The sequence below is a fragment of the Castor canadensis genome, chromosome 18, assembly GCF_047511655.1.
Source record: "Castor canadensis chromosome 18, mCasCan1.hap1v2, whole genome shotgun sequence".
In the NCBI taxonomy this organism is placed as follows: domain Eukaryota; kingdom Metazoa; phylum Chordata; class Mammalia; order Rodentia; family Castoridae; genus Castor; species Castor canadensis.
In genome coordinates this window covers 18,665,410-18,679,650 of record NC_133403.1, presented here as the reverse complement: position 1 = coordinate 18,679,650, position 14,241 = coordinate 18,665,410, and positions in this window count along the sequence as shown.

The following is a 14,241-nucleotide window of genomic DNA, read 5'->3' as shown; positions in this document are numbered from 1 at the left end:
GGACTATTCTGCTAAGTTGAAGGAACACATGTATCTCTCGAAAGAACCCCATCTGTGTAAGAAGCAGGAGCATCTACCGCATTGTTGTCCAGTGGGAACTTAGATAGCTTTTCAAGGAATAATTCCTGCAAATTGGGTGGATCAAGGCGGAGATAGGCTCTGTTCCTCCAGATAGGCCTGTTCTGCTTCTTGGAAGGAACACATGTATCTCTCCAAACAAAACTGTCTGTGTTAGAAGCAGGAGCATCTAGGACATTGTTGCCCAGTGTGAATTCAGTTAGTTTTTGAAAGAAATACTGCCAGAAAATCACAGCTTTCAAGTTGGAGAAATGCTCATTTTGTTTCAAATAGGCCTATTCACCTAACTGAAGAAACATCTGTATCTCTCGGCATAAAACCATCGGTGTCAGAAGCAGGAATAGCAAGCACCTAGTTTATTACTGAGAATTGAGTTAGTTTTTCAAGGGAATATTCCCTCAAATCATAGTTTTCAAAGTGGAGATAGGCTCTGTTTGATGCAGATGGGCCTATTCAGCTAAGTTGAAGGAGCACAAGTATCTCTCGAAAGATAACCATCTATGTTACAAGGAAGAGCACCTAGCGCATTGTTGTCCAGTGAGAATTGAGTTAGTTTTTCAAGGAATCCTTCCTGCGACCTTTGTGTTTCAAGGTGGAGAAAGGCTCATTTTGTTCCAAATAGGCCTATTCAGTTGTGTTGAAGAAACACATGTATCTCTCCAAAGACAACCATGTGTTGTACAAGCATTGACATATAGAACATTGTTTCAATGTGAGAATGAGGTAGTTTTTGAACGAAATGCTTCTGCACCTTAGGTGTTACAAGGTGAAGATTGCCTCTGTTTAATCCAGATAAGCCTATTCAGCTAAGTTGAAGGAACACATGTCTCTTGAAAGAAAACAATCTGTGTTAGAAGCAGGGGCATGTTAGGGCTTGGTTGCCCAGTGACAATTGAGTTAGTTTTTCAAGGAATACTTCCTGCAACTTAGGTGTTTCAATTTGGAGATTTGGCTCTGTTTGCTAAAAATATATAGCTGAATAGACATTCAGCTAATTTGAAGGAACACATATATCTCTCGAACCAAATCCATCTATGTTAGATGCACGACATCTAGCAAATTGTTGCTGATTGAGAAGTGAGTTAGGTTTTGAAAGAAATACTTCCAGAACAATCATAGTTTTTCAGGTGGAGAAAGGGTCATTTGTTCCAAATAGGCCTATTCATCTAAGGTGAAGAAGCACATTTGTCTCTCCAAAGAGAACAATCTGTGTTAAAAGCTTTGGCATCTAGAACATTGTTTCCAAGTGAGAATTCTAGTTAGCTTTTGAAAGGAACTATTACTGCAACTTAGGTGTCACAAGGTGAAGACAGCCTCTGTTTGCTCCAAATATGTCTATTCAGCTAACTTAAAGAAACAAATGTATATCTCCAAAGACAACCATCTGTGTTAGAAGCAGGAGCATCTAGCTCATTGTTGCCCAGTGAGTATTGAGTTAGTTTTCCAAGGAATACTTTCAACAACTTAGGTGTTTCAAGGTGGAGGTAAGCTATGCTTAGTTCAAACAGGCATACTCAGCAAGGTTGAAGATAAACATGTATCTCCATAAAGAAAGCCATCTATGTTAGAAGCAGGAGCATCTAGTGCATTGTTTCCCTGTGAGAAATGAGTTAGCTTTTGAAAAGAATACTTTCTGCAACTTAGGTGTTTCAAGATGGAGATAGGCTCTGTTTGCTCAAAGTAGACTTATTCAGCTAAGTTGAAGAAACATTTGTATTACTGGAAAGAAAACCATCTGTGTGAGAAGCATGAGCATCTAGTGCATTGTGGCTAAGTGAGAATTGAGAGAGTTTTTCAAGCAAAACTTCCTGCAACTTAGGTCTTTCAAGTTGGAGATAGGCTCTGTTTGCTCCAAATAGGCCTTTTCAGCTAGGTGGAATAAAAACATGTATCTCTTGTAAGAAAATCATCTTGTTAGATGCATGAGCATCCAGCACATTGTTTTCCTGTGAGCTTCAGTTAGTTTTTGAAAAGAAAACTTCCTATAAATCATAGTTTCCAAGGTGAAAAAAGGCTCATTAATTTCAAAATGGCCGATTCAGCTGAGTTAAAGAAACACATATATCTCTCTAGAAAAAACTATCTATGTTGCAGGGTTCCGCATCTAGCACATTTTTTCCTGGTGAGAATCGAGTTAGCTTTTTGAAAGGAATATGTCCTGCAACTTAGGTGTTACAAAGTGAGGATAGCCTCTGTTTGCTACAGATAGGCATATTCAGCTAAGTTGAAGGAACACATGTTTCTCTTGAAAGAAAAGCATTTTGTTAGAATCAGGAGCATCTGGCGCATTGTTGCCCATTGAGAATTCAGTTAGTTTTTCAAAGAATACATCCAGCAAAGTAGGTTTAACAAGGTGGAGATAGGCTCGGTTTACTCCACATAGCCCTATTCGGTTAAGTTGAAGGAACACATGTATTTCTCAAAAGAAAACCACCTGTGTTAGAAGCAGGAACATCTAGTTCATTGTTGCCCAGTGAGAATTTATTTAGTTTTTGAAAGGAATGCTTCCTGCAACTTAGGTGTTTCAAGGTGGAGATAGGCTCTGTTTGCTTCAAATAGGCCTATTCAGCTTGGTAGAACACTTGTATCTCTCCAAAGAAAAGCATCTACGTTAGACGTTGCAGCACCTAGCATATTGTTTTCCTGAGAGAGTTGAGTTAGTTTTAGAAAGTAATCATTTAGCAATTCAGAGTTTTCAAGGTGGAGAAAGGCTCATTTTGGTCCAAAAAGGTCTATGCAACCAAGTTGAAGAAACACATATATCGTTCAAAAGGAACCCATCTGTGTTAGAAGCAGGAGCATCTAGCATATTGTTTCCCTGTGACAACTGAGTTAGTTTTTGTAAGGAATACAGCCTGTAACTTAGGTATTCCAGGTAGAGATATTGAGTTGAGTTGAAGAAAAATATGTATCTCTAAAAAGAGAAAAATCTTTGTTTGAAGCTGCATATACCTAGCACACTGTTTCCATGGGAGATTTCAGTTAGTTTTTGAAAGGAATACTACCAGCAATTCATAGTTTTCTTGGTGTAAATAGGCTCAGTTTTCTCCAAATACACTTATTGTGCTGTTTTGAAGAAACATTATATCCCTCAAAAGAAAACCATCTATGTTAGATGCTGCAGCATATAGCACTATATTTCCCTGTAAGAATCGAGTTAGCTCTTGAAACGAATACTTCCTGCAAATAATAGTTTTCACGGTGGAGAAAGGCTCATTTTGTCCCAGATGGGCCTACTCATCTGAGTTGAGAAAACACATGTACCTCTATAAAGAATATCATCCATGTTAGAAGCAGGAACAACTACTGCATTGTTTCCCTGTGAGAATTGAGTTAGTTTTTGAAAGAATACTTTCTGCAACCTAGGTGTTTCAAGGTGGAGAAGGTCTGTTGGCTCTAAATAGGTGTATTCAGCTGACTTGAAGAAAGAAATGTATCTCTCAAAAGAAACCCATATATGTTAGAAGCAGGACCATCTTGCACATTGTTTCCCTGTGAGAATTGAGTTAGTGTTTGAAAGCAATACTTCCTCCAATTGGAGTTTTCAAGGTGGAGATAGGCTCTGATTTCTCCAAATAGGCCTACTCATGTGACTTGAAGAAACACATGTATCTCTCAGAAGAAAATCATCTATGTTAGAGGCTGTTGCATCTAGCACGTTTCCCTGTGAGAATCAATTTAGGTTTGGAAAGGAATACATTCTTCCACCTAGGTGTTTCAAGGTGCAGGTAGGCTCAGTTTGCCCCAGATAGGACTATTCAGAGAAGTAGGAGGAACATATATATCTCTCAAAAGAAAACCATCTTTGTTAGAAACTTGGGCATCTAGCACATTTTTGCCCAGTGAGAACTGAGTTAGTTTTTCAAAGGATACTTCTTGCATGTTAGGTGTTTGAAGGTGCAGATAGGCTCTGTTTACATCAAATAGGCCTATTCAACTAAGTTGAAGAAACAGGGTATCACCCAAAAGAAAACCATTTGTTTTAAAAGCAGGAGCACCTAGTGCATCGTTTCGCTGGGAGAACTGAGTCACCTATTAAAGGAATCCTTCCTGCCAATAATAGTTTTCAAGAAGGAGATAGTCTCTGTTTTCTCCAGAGAGGCTTTTCAGATAAGTTGAAGGAGCACATGTATTTCTTGAAAAAACCATCTGAATTAGATGCAGGAGCATTTAGTACACTGTTGTCCAGTGAGAATTGAGTTAGTTTTTCAGGGACTACTTCCTGCGACTTAGGTGTTTCAAGGTGGAGATAGGCTCTGCTTGCTCCAAGTAGGGTTATTCAGCTATATTGAAAAAACACATGTATTGCTAAAATGAAAACTGTCTGTGTTAGAAGCAGGCGTATCTAGCACATTGTTTCCCTGTGAGAATTGAGTTAGTTTTTTGCAAGTAATACTTCCTGCAAATCATATATTTCCAGGTGAAGATAGCCTCTCTTTGCTCCAGATAGGACTATTCTGCTAAGTTGAAGGAACACATGTATCTCTCGAAAGAAACCCATCTGTGTAAGAAGCAGGAGCATCTACCGCATTGTTGTCCAGTGGGAACTTAGATAGCTTTTCAAGGAATAATTCCTGCAAATTGGGTGGATCAAGGCGGAGATAGGCTCTGTTCCTCCAGATAGGCCTGTTCTGCTTCTTGGAAGGAACACATGTATCTCTCCAAACAAAACTGTCTGTGTTAGAAGCAGGAGCATCTAGGACATTGTTGCCCAGTGTGAATTCAGTTAGTTTTTGAAAGAAATACTGCCAGAAAATCACAGCTTTCAAGTTGGAGAAATGCTCATTTTGTTTCAAATAGGCCTATTCACCTAACTGAAGAAACATCTGTATCTCTCGGCATAAAACCATCGGTGTCAGAAGCAGGAATAGCAAGCACCTAGTTTATTACTGAGAATTGAGTTAGTTTTTCAAGGGAATATTCCCTCAAATCATAGTTTTCAAAGTGGAGATAGGCTCTGTTTGATGCAGATGGGCCTATTCAGCTAAGTTGAAGGAGCACAAGTATCTCTCGAAAGATAACCATCTATGTTACAAGGAAGAGCACCTAGCGCATTGTTGTCCAGTGAGAATTGAGTTAGTTTTTCAAGGAATCCTTCCTGCGACCTTTGTGTTTCAAGGTGGAGAAAGGCTCATTTTGTTCCAAATAGGCCTATTCAGTTGTGTTGAAGAAACACATGTATCTCTCCAAAGACAACCATGTGTTGTACAAGCATTGACATATAGAACATTGTTTCAATGTGAGAATGAGGTAGTTTTTGAACGAAATGCTTCTGCACCTTAGGTGTTACAAGGTGAAGATTGCCTCTGTTTAATCCAGATAAGCCTATTCAGCTAAGTTGAAGGAACACATGTCTCTTGAAAGAAAACAATCTGTGTTAGAAGCAGGGGCATGTTAGGGCTTGGTTGCCCAGTGACAATTGAGTTAGTTTTTCAAGGAATACTTCCTGCAACTTAGGTGTTTCAATTTGGAGATTTGGCTCTGTTTGCTAAAAATATATAGCTGAATAGACATTCAGCTAATTTGAAGGAACACATATATCTCTCGAACCAAATCCATCTATGTTAGATGCACGACATCTAGCAAATTGTTGCTGATTGAGAAGTGAGTTAGGTTTTGAAAGAAATACTTCCAGAACAATCATAGTTTTTCAGGTGGAGAAAGGGTCATTTGTTCCAAATAGGCCTATTCATCTAAGGTGAAGAAGCACATTTGTCTCTCCAAAGAGAACAATCTGTGTTAAAAGCTTTGGCATCTAGAACATTGTTTCCAAGTGAGAATTCTAGTTAGCTTTTGAAAGGAACTATTACTGCAACTTAGGTGTCACAAGGTGAAGACAGCCTCTGTTTGCTCCAAATATGTCTATTCAGCTAACTTAAAGAAACAAATGTATATCTCCAAAGACAACCATCTGTGTTAGAAGCAGGAGCATCTAGCTCATTGTTGCCCAGTGAGTATTGAGTTAGTTTTCCAAGGAATACTTTCAACAACTTAGGTGTTTCAAGGTGGAGGTAAGCTATGCTTAGTTCAAACAGGCATACTCAGCAAGGTTGAAGATAAACATGTATCTCCATAAAGAAAGCCATCTATGTTAGAAGCAGGAGCATCTAGTGCATTGTTTCCCTGTGAGAAATGAGTTAGCTTTTGAAAAGAATACTTTCTGCAACTTAGGTGTTTCAAGATGGAGATAGGCTCTGTTTGCTCAAAGTAGACTTATTCAGCTAAGTTGAAGAAACATTTGTATTACTGGAAAGAAAACCATCTGTGTGAGAAGCATGAGCATCTAGTGCATTGTGGCTAAGTGAGAATTGAGAGAGTTTTTCAAGCAAAACTTCCTGCAACTTAGGTCTTTCAAGTTGGAGATAGGCTCTGTTTGCTCCAAATAGGCCTTTTCAGCTAGGTGGAATAAAAACATGTATCTCTTGTAAGAAAATCATCTTGTTAGATGCATGAGCATCCAGCACATTGTTTTCCTGTGAGCTTCAGTTAGTTTTTGAAAAGAAAACTTCCTATAAATCATAGTTTCCAAGGTGAAAAAAGGCTCATTAATTTCAAAATGGCCGATTCAGCTGAGTTAAAGAAACACATATATCTCTCTAGAAAAAACTATCTATGTTGCAGGGTTCCGCATCTAGCACATTTTTTCCTGGTGAGAATCGAGTTAGCTTTTTGAAAGGAATATGTCCTGCAACTTAGGTGTTACAAAGTGAGGATAGCCTCTGTTTGCTACAGATAGGCATATTCAGCTAAGTTGAAGGAACACATGTTTCTCTTGAAAGAAAAGCATTTTGTTAGAATCAGGAGCATCTGGCGCATTGTTGCCCATTGAGAATTCAGTTAGTTTTTCAAAGAATACATCCAGCAAAGTAGGTTTAACAAGGTGGAGATAGGCTCGGTTTACTCCACATAGCCCTATTCGGTTAAGTTGAAGGAACACATGTATTTCTCAAAAGAAAACCACCTGTGTTAGAAGCAGGAACATCTAGTTCATTGTTGCCCAGTGAGAATTTATTTAGTTTTTGAAAGGAATGCTTCCTGCAACTTAGGTGTTTCAAGGTGGAGATAGGCTCTGTTTGCTTCAAATAGGCCTATTCAGCTTGGTAGAACACTTGTATCTCTCCAAAGAAAAGCATCTACGTTAGACGTTGCAGCACCTAGCATATTGTTTTCCTGAGAGAGTTGAGTTAGTTTTAGAAAGTAATCATTTAGCAATTCAGAGTTTTCAAGGTGGAGAAAGGCTCATTTTGGTCCAAAAAGGTCTATGCAACCAAGTTGAAGAAACACATATATCGTTCAAAAGGAACCCATCTGTGTTAGAAGCAGGAGCATCTAGCATATTGTTTCCCTGTGACAACTGAGTTAGTTTTTGTAAGGAATACAGCCTGTAACTTAGGTATTCCAGGTAGAGATATTGAGTTGAGTTGAAGAAAAATATGTATCTCTAAAAAGAGAAAAATCTGTGTTTGAAGCTGCATATACCTAGCACACTGTTTCCATGGGAGATTTCAGTTAGTTTTTGAAAGGAATACTACCAGCAATTCATAGTTTTCTTGGTGTAAATAGGCTCAGTTTTCTCCAAATACACTCATTGTGCTGTGTTGAAGAAACATTATATCCCTCAAAAGAAAACCATCTATGTTAGATGCTGCAGCATATAGCACTATATTTCCCTGTAAGAATCGAGTTAGCTCTTGAAACGAATACTTCCTGCAAATAATAGTTTTCACGGTGGAGAAAGGCTCATTTTGTCCCAGATGGGCCTACTCATCTGAGTTGAGAAAACACATGTACCTCTATAAAGAATATCATCCATGTTAGAAGCAGGAACAACTACTGCATTGTTTCCCTGTGAGAATTGAGTTAGTTTTTGAAAGAATACTTTCTGCAACCTAGGTGTTTCAAGGTGGAGAAGGTCTGTTGGCTCTAAATAGGTGTATTCAGCGGACTTGAAGAAAGAAATGTATCTCTCAAAAGAAACCCATATATGTTAGAAGCAGGACCATCTTGCACATTGTTTCCCTGTGAGAATTGAGTTAGTGTTTGAAAGCAATACTTCCTCCAATTGGAGTTTTCAAGGTGGAGATAGGCTCTGATTTCTCCAAATAGGCCTACTCATGTGACTTGAAGAAACACATGTATCTCTCAGAAGAAAATCATCTATGTTAGAGGCTGTTGCATCTAGCACGTTTCCCTGTGAGAATCAATTTAGGTTTGGAAAGGAATACATTCTTCCACCTAGGTGTTTCAAGGTGCAGGTAGGCTCAGTTTGCCCCAGATAGGACTATTCAGAGAAGTAGGAGGAACATATATATCTCTCAAAAGAAAACCATCTTTGTTAGAAACTTGGGCATCTAGCACATTTTTGCCCAGTGAGAACTGAGTTAGTTTTTCAAAGGATACTTCTTGCATGTTAGGTGTTTGAAGGTGCAGATAGGCTCTGTTTACATCAAATAGGCCTATTCAACTAAGTTGAAGAAACAGGGTATCACCCAAAAGAAAACCATTTGTTTTAAAAGCAGGAGCACCTAGTGCATCGTTTCGCTGGGAGAACTGAGTCACCTATTAAAGGAATCCTTCCTGCCAATAATAGTTTTCAAGAAGGAGATAGTCTCTGTTTTCTCCAGAGAGGCTTTTCAGATAAGTTGAAGGAGCACATGTATTTCTTGAAAAAACCATCTGAATTAGATGCAGGAGCATTTAGTACACTGTTGTCCAGTGAGAATTGAGTTAGTTTTTCAGGGACTACTTCCTGCGACTTAGGTGTTTCAAGGTGGAGATAGGCTCTGCTTGCTCCAAGTAGGCTTATTCAGCTATATTGAAAAAACACATGTATTGCTAAAATGAAAACTGTCTGTGTTAGAAGCAGGCGTATCTAGCACATTGTTTCCCTGTGAGAATTGAGTTAGTTTTTTGCAAGTAATACTTCCTGCAAATCATATATTTCCAGGTGAAGATAGCCTCTCTTTGCTCCAGATAGGACTATTCTGCTAAGTTGAAGGAACACATGTATCTCTCGAAAGAACCCCATCTGTGTAAGAAGCAGGAGCATCTACCGCATTGTTGTCCAGTGGGAACTTAGATAGCTTTTCAAGGAATAATTCCTGCAAATTGGGTGGATCAAGGCGGAGATAGGCTCTGTTCCTCCAGATAGGCCTGTTCTGCTTCTTGGAAGGAACACATGTATCTCTCCAAACAAAACTGTCTGTGTTAGAAGCAGGAGCATCTAGGACATTGTTGCCCAGTGTGAATTCAGTTAGTTTTTGAAAGAAATACTGCCAGAAAATCACAGCTTTCAAGTTGGAGAAATGCTCATTTTGTTTCAAATAGGCCTATTCACCTAACTGAAGAAACATCTGTATCTCTCGGCATAAAACCATCGGTGTCAGAAGCAGGAATAGCAAGCACCTAGTTTATTACTGAGAATTGAGTTAGTTTTTCAAGGGAATATTCCCTCAAATCATAGTTTTCAAAGTGGAGATAGGCTCTGTTTGATGCAGATGGGCCTATTCAGCTAAGTTGAAGGAGCACAAGTATCTCTCGAAAGATAACCATCTATGTTACAAGGAAGAGCACCTAGCGCATTGTTGTCCAGTGAGAATTGAGTTAGTTTTTCAAGGAATCCTTCCTGCGACCTTTGTGTTTCAAGGTGGAGAAAGGCTCATTTTGTTCCAAATAGGCCTATTCAGTTGTGTTGAAGAAACACATGTATCTCTCCAAAGACAACCATGTGTTGTACAAGCATTGACATATAGAACATTGTTTCAATGTGAGAATGAGGTAGTTTTTGAACGAAATGCTTCTGCACCTTAGGTGTTACAAGGTGAAGATTGCCTCTGTTTAATCCAGATAAGCCTATTCAGCTAAGTTGAAGGAACACATGTCTCTTGAAAGAAAACAATCTGTGTTAGAAGCAGGGGCATGTTAGGGCTTGGTTGCCCAGTGACAATTGAGTTAGTTTTTCAAGGAATACTTCCTGCAACTTAGGTGTTTCAATTTGGAGATTTGGCTCTGTTTGCTAAAAATATATAGCTGAATAGACATTCAGCTAATTTGAAGGAACACATATATCTCTCGAACCAAATCCATCTATGTTAGATGCACGACATCTAGCAAATTGTTGCTGATTGAGAAGTGAGTTAGGTTTTGAAAGAAATACTTCCAGAACAATCATAGTTTTTCAGGTGGAGAAAGGGTCATTTGTTCCAAATAGGCCTATTCATCTAAGGTGAAGAAGCACATTTGTCTCTCCAAAGAGAACAATCTGTGTTAAAAGCTTTGGCATCTAGAACATTGTTTCCAAGTGAGAATTCTAGTTAGCTTTTGAAAGGAACTATTACTGCAACTTAGGTGTCACAAGGTGAAGACAGCCTCTGTTTGCTCCAAATATGTCTATTCAGCTAACTTAAAGAAACAAATGTATATCTCCAAAGACAACCATCTGTGTTAGAAGCAGGAGCATCTAGCTCATTGTTGCCCAGTGAGTATTGAGTTAGTTTTCCAAGGAATACTTTCAACAACTTAGGTGTTTCAAGGTGGAGGTAAGCTATGCTTAGTTCAAACAGGCATACTCAGCAAGGTTGAAGATAAACATGTATCTCCATAAAGAAAGCCATCTATGTTAGAAGCAGGAGCATCTAGTGCATTGTTTCCCTGTGAGAAATGAGTTAGCTTTTGAAAAGAATACTTTCTGCAACTTAGGTGTTTCAAGATGGAGATAGGCTCTGTTTGCTCAAAGTAGACTTATTCAGCTAAGTTGAAGAAACATTTGTATTACTGGAAAGAAAACCATCTGTGTGAGAAGCATGAGCATCTAGTGCATTGTGGCTAAGTGAGAATTGAGAGAGTTTTTCAAGCAAAACTTCCTGCAACTTAGGTCTTTCAAGTTGGAGATAGGCTCTGTTTGCTCCAAATAGGCCTTTTCAGCTAGGTGGAATAAAAACATGTATCTCTTGTAAGAAAATCATCTTGTTAGATGCATGAGCATCCAGCACATTGTTTTCCTGTGAGCTTCAGTTAGTTTTTGAAAAGAAAACTTCCTATAAATCATAGTTTCCAAGGTGAAAAAAGGCTCATTAATTTCAAAATGGCCGATTCAGCTGAGTTAAAGAAACACATATATCTCTCTAGAAAAAACTATCTATGTTGCAGGGTTCCGCATCTAGCACATTTTTTCCTGGTGAGAATCGAGTTAGCTTTTTGAAAGGAATATGTCCTGCAACTTAGGTGTTACAAAGTGAGGATAGCCTCTGTTTGCTACAGATAGGCATATTCAGCTAAGTTGAAGGAACACATGTTTCTCTTGAAAGAAAAGCATTTTGTTAGAATCAGGAGCATCTGGCGCATTGTTGCCCATTGAGAATTCAGTTAGTTTTTCAAAGAATACATCCAGCAAAGTAGGTTTAACAAGGTGGAGATAGGCTCGGTTTACTCCACATAGCCCTATTCGGTTAAGTTGAAGGAACACATGTATTTCTCAAAAGAAAACCACCTGTGTTAGAAGCAGGAACATCTAGTTCATTGTTGCCCAGTGAGAATTTATTTAGTTTTTGAAAGGAATGCTTCCTGCAACTTAGGTGTTTCAAGGTGGAGATAGGCTCTGTTTGCTTCAAATAGGCCTATTCAGCTTGGTAGAACACTTGTATCTCTCCAAAGAAAAGCATCTACGTTAGACGTTGCAGCACCTAGCATATTGTTTTCCTGAGAGAGTTGAGTTAGTTTTAGAAAGTAATCATTTAGCAATTCAGAGTTTTCAAGGTGGAGAAAGGCTCATTTTGGTCCAAAAAGGTCTATGCAACCAAGTTGAAGAAACACATATATCGTTCAAAAGGAACCCATCTGTGTTAGAAGCAGGAGCATCTAGCATATTGTTTCCCTGTGACAACTGAGTTAGTTTTTGTAAGGAATACAGCCTGTAACTTAGGTATTCCAGGTAGAGATATTGAGTTGAGTTGAAGAAAAATATGTATCTCTAAAAAGAGAAAAATCTTTGTTTGAAGCTGCATATACCTAGCACACTGTTTCCATGGGAGATTTCAGTTAGTTTTTGAAAGGAATACTACCAGCAATTCATAGTTTTCTTGGTGTAAATAGGCTCAGTTTTCTCCAAATACACTTATTGTGCTGTTTTGAAGAAACATTATATCCCTCAAAAGAAAACCATCTATGTTAGATGCTGCAGCATATAGCACTATATTTCCCTGTAAGAATCGAGTTAGCTCTTGAAACGAATACTTCCTGCAAATAATAGTTTTCACGGTGGAGAAAGGCTCATTTTGTCCCAGATGGGCCTACTCATCTGAGTTGAGAAAACACATGTACCTCTATAAAGAATATCATCCATGTTAGAAGCAGGAACAACTACTGCATTGTTTCCCTGTGAGAATTGAGTTAGTTTTTGAAAGAATACTTTCTGCAACCTAGGTGTTTCAAGGTGGAGAAGGTCTGTTGGCTCTAAATAGGTGTATTCAGCTGACTTGAAGAAAGAAATGTATCTCTCAAAAGAAACCCATATATGTTAGAAGCAGGACCATCTTGCACATTGTTTCCCTGTGAGAATTGAGTTAGTGTTTGAAAGCAATACTTCCTCCAATTGGAGTTTTCAAGGTGGAGATAGGCTCTGATTTCTCCAAATAGGCCTACTCATGTGACTTGAAGAAACACATGTATCTCTCAGAAGAAAATCATCTATGTTAGAGGCTGTTGCATCTAGCACGTTTCCCTGTGAGAATCAATTTAGGTTTGGAAAGGAATACATTCTTCCACCTAGGTGTTTCAAGGTGCAGGTAGGCTCAGTTTGCCCCAGATAGGACTATTCAGAGAAGTAGGAGGAACATATATATCTCTCAAAAGAAAACCATCTTTGTTAGAAACTTGGGCATCTAGCACATTTTTGCCCTTTGAGAACTGAGTTAGTTTTTCAAAGGATACTTCTTGCATGTTAGGTGTTTGAAGGTGCAGATAGGCTCTGTTTACATCAAATAGGCCTATTCAACTAAGTTGAAGAAACAGGGTATCACCCAAAAGAAAACCATTTGTTTTAAAAGCAGGAGCACCTAGTGCATCGTTTCGCTGGGAGAACTGAGTCACCTATTAAAGGAATCCTTCCTGCCAATAATAGTTTTCAAGAAGGAGATAGTCTCTGTTTTCTCCAGAGAGGCTTTTCAGATAAGTTGAAGGAGCACATGTATTTCTTGAAAAAACCATCTGAATTAGATGCAGGAGCATTTAGTACACTGTTGTCCAGTGAGAATTGAGTTAGTTTTTCAGGGACTACTTCCTGCGACTTAGGTGTTTCAAGGTGGAGATAGGCTCTGCTTGCTCCAAGTAGGGTTATTCAGCTATATTGAAAAAACACATGTATTGCTAAAATGAAAACTGTCTGTGTTAGAAGCAGGCGTATCTAGCACATTGTTTCCCTGTGAGAATTGAGTTAGTTTTTTGCAAGTAATACTTCCTGCAAATCATATATTTCCAGGTGAAGATAGCCTCTCTTTGCTCCAGATAGGACTATTCTGCTAAGTTGAAGGAACACATGTATCTCTCGAAAGAAACCCATCTGTGTAAGAAGCAGGAGCATCTACCGCATTGTTGTCCAGTGGGAACTTAGATAGCTTTTCAAGGAATAATTCCTGCAAATTGGGTGGATCAAGGCGGAGATAGGCTCTGTTCCTCCAGATAGGCCTGTTCTGCTTCTTGGAAGGAACACATGTATCTCTCCAAACAAAACTGTCTGTGTTAGAAGCAGGAGCATCTAGGACATTGTTGCCCAGTGTGAATTCAGTTAGTTTTTGAAAGAAATACTGCCAGAAAATCACAGCTTTCAAGTTGGAGAAATGCTCATTTTGTTTCAAATAGGCCTATTCACCTAACTGAAGAAACATCTGTATCTCTCGGCATAAAACCATCGGTGTCAGAAGCAGGAATAGCAAGCACCTAGTTTATTACTGAGAATTGAGTTAGTTTTTCAAGGGAATATTCCCTCAAATCATAGTTTTCAAAGTGGAGATAGGCTCTGTTTGATGCAGATGGGCCTATTCAGCTAAGTTGAAGGAGCACAAGTATCTCTCGAAAGATAACCATCTATGTTACAAGGAAGAGCACCTAGCGCATTGTTGTCCAGTGAGAATTGAGTTAGTTTTTCAAGGAATCCTTCCTGTGACCTTT